We start from the raw sequence: 3,443 nt of genomic DNA, 5'->3' as shown, positions 1-3,443 counted from the left end.
AGTAGCTGGGATTGCAGGCACCCACCGCTGAGCCCAGTTAATTTTTGTATTTTTAATAGAGATGGGGTTTCACCATCTTGGCCAGGATGGTCTTGATCTCTTGACCCCGTGATCCACCTCCTAAAGTACTGAGATTAAAGGCGTGAGCCACCACACCCGCCTAGCATTCAGTTTTCAATTTGTCTCATAATATTGTAAATGACTTGTCTTTTTTTATGTTAATAGATAATAATGGTGTTAATAGATTGTTTACTTGAGTTAGGAACTAAAGAAAGTCCTAATTTAGAAGAGTGCAACTGGTTGGGTAGGTACCGATTTACAGGAAGGGTAGGATCCCCCACCGTCTCTCTTTTTTCTCCTTGCAATTGCGTCTTCTACACTTACGCGATACAAAAAAAGGAAGAAAGAAAGAAAAAAAACGTTGTTGAGGTTTAAAGTTACGGCTTCCGAACATTCGAACATTTGTTCCTTAAAAAGAGAGACTGATTTTCATTTTCATAGATGGCAGTTACAGCTGAATATCTCCAAAATACTACTGTGAAAAGCTACAAACTGCAATCAATCAAGACAGACAGGGTCTCAATACCATTCAAGCTTCTGGGCTGGGGCGGGGTGGGGTATTGGAAGATACAGGAGAAACAATTCAAGGTGGTAAATTGCTTTTTCCTAAGTTCAGTACCTATACCTCTAACTACAGAATACTTTAAGTGAGATTGAGCTAACCCTTTAGAGAGATAGTAGGTTAAGAGAAAACAACTGCCACAGCTTTCATCCATACTGTTTTTCAAAGGGAGAGCTTAATTTTTTTCTATTGTATTTTTCTTTGCTGTAATTAAATAATATTTAGGCACCCAGTATATGCTACTACAGATTTTTCTAGATCTTGCAAAGAATAAAATAGACTCTTCCCCAACTAGTGAAGTTGTTAATATGTATATATTCAATTCTCAGAAATGTCTTCTCAAAACATATTATTATAAAAATATCCCCTTGTGCCTTTAGTTTTAAAAGTGGGGCTATTGGTTCCTACACAGGTCCTTTCATAAACGTAAGGTTTCCAACAGTGAAAAAAAAAATCTGTTATTGATTGTGGGGTATTTGTTATAATGTATTTTCTTTTTTGCTTCATGACAGTTAAATTCATATCATGACTGACACATATTGCTAGTAGGCCTTTCCAAATCATTAATGTACCTTCTTTAAAGGGATTACTTATCTATCTTTATAAATTATTATTTTTAATTTTTTCTGAATATAACTTGAGGAATTTTTCTCAGAATATCTAAATCAAATTCCATCTCTGTCTCATAGAATTAAATAACTGTGTTAATCACACAATTGAACATCAAAGGGCTAAATAAATGACATAGTCTCTTGGTGCAAGCAGCACTATATGGCATGAAGAAAAGACAGGTATAATCTAAAGATGGATTTTTTCCTCATGCAAAAAACAGCATAAAAGGTTGAGGGGATGTTAGAAATCTTCTAATATCATTCTTATCTAATGAAAGAATCTTGTATGGCTGATAATTGATAAATACTTTAATTCATTCATTTATTCCACCATTCACTCATTGAACATATATTGTTCATCTACTGTGTGTGAGGCTTCATGCTAATTGTTGGGTAAGATAATGATGGGTAAAAACAGAAAAGTCCTTTTCTTTCTGGAGATTATATTCTAGAAGTGGAGGGAGAGACAAAAATGTAAAACTGTGACAAGCACTATAAAGGAAAGGTTTCTGTGGCTGTGAAAACCTAAAATGAGGGGGGTTGGGCTCGGCCAAGGAGGTTGAAGAGGGTTTCTCTAAGAAACTAGTGCTAGAGATGAGAGCTGAAAGAGGAGTAGAAACTGACTACCATGAAGAGGGAAGGAGAAAGTATTCCAAGAATAGGAAACTACATGTGCAAAGGCCCTGTGGCAAGTATTTTTAGAAGGAAAAGATCAGTGTGACAGGTGTAGAAAAGGCAAGGGGGTGAGGCACAACTGAGACATCACATGCTGTGTTAAGGCAGTGAGGAAAAACCAAGGAAGCTTAGAAGGGATATGGTATAAGCAGATTTCCAATAGAAAACTCACACCCGATACTGTGTCAACACCAGGGAGGTAGAGTACAACTAGCTAGGAGTTACATAGTGGTCCAGGAAGAGGCTGATCATAGCTTGAACTAAGGTAATGATGGCAAAGATGGAGAAGAAGTGAACAGATGTAAAAGGCGGGTGTGTGGGAGGTAAAACTGACAGCGCTTCCTGAGGGACTAGATAGAGTGAGTGTTCATCGGGTGCGCCGCACAAAGCCCCAGGTGGGGGGCGGCTATGCAGCCTGCTTTCTCCAGTCTTTGGCAACCACGTACATTGGAAAAAGCACACGGAACTATGTGACTGTGTGCCTGTGCAGACTGGTGTTCTCTCCTCTGTAGAGCCTCCATCACCACCTATTTAACTCTGTATTGCCTGGATTTCCATGTTCTGCAGTGGCAAATCTTTGCCACTCTGCTTAACCCCAAGTCCATCACTCTCTGTACCCAACCTCCTCCTTCTCCACAGGTAACTCTGCCTCCTAATTCACCAAGAAAATTGAGGTCACTGGATATTTACACTCGACATTTACGTCTCCATCTTCCTTAACTCCATCTCTTCTTTCTCAGAGAAAAATGGCCCCTGCCTTGTACTGCAGAATGGCCTTCCACCTGGAGGCCAATGAACTTTATATGAGCTCAGTAAGAATATGAGCTTCAGAATTAGAAGGCCTGAGTGAATCTTCTCTGCTCCATCAACTGGAACTTTAGACAGGTTACTATTTCTTAACATCTCTAAATCTTTGTTTTTTCATTTGGAAATGGAAACAATATTACAGGGGGTTGCTGTGGAGATATAACACATACTCCATGGCTTGGCATATAGTAAATGCTCAGTGTTAACTATTGTTATTAGCCATATCTTCTCCAAGACGCCTTGGAGCCATTATCAGCCTGAGCTGGGACTCAGCCCAGGATTTAAATCCTGGCACCTCCTCTATGAGTGACCTTGGGGCAACACGGTCCTTCCATTGAAAAAGAAATAACTATGTTTATTTTGCATGGCTGTAGTGAAAGAAAAAAGATTCTGGGCTGGGCATGATGGTTCAGGCTTGTAATCACAGCACTTTGGGAGGCCAATGCAGGAGGATTACTTGAGCCTAGAAGTTTGAGACCAGCCTGAGAAACATGGGAAAACCTGTCTCTACTAAAAATAAAAAAATAATTAGCCAGGTATGGTGGTGTGTGCCTGTGCCCCAGCTACCCAGGAGGCTAAGGTGGGAGAATCACCTGAGCAGAGGAGATTGAGGCTATAGTGAGCCGTGATCAGACCACTGTGCTATAGCCTGGGCAACAGAGTGAGACCCTGTTGGAAAAGAAAGAAAGAAAGAAAGAAAGAGAGAGAGAGAGAGAGAGAGAGAGAGA

The sequence above is a fragment of the Cebus imitator genome, unplaced genomic scaffold, assembly GCF_001604975.1.
Source record: "Cebus imitator isolate Cc_AM_T3 unplaced genomic scaffold, Cebus_imitator-1.0 Scaffold596, whole genome shotgun sequence".
NCBI classification, from domain to species: domain Eukaryota; kingdom Metazoa; phylum Chordata; class Mammalia; order Primates; family Cebidae; genus Cebus; species Cebus imitator.
Note: the sequence above shows the minus strand (reverse complement) of the source record.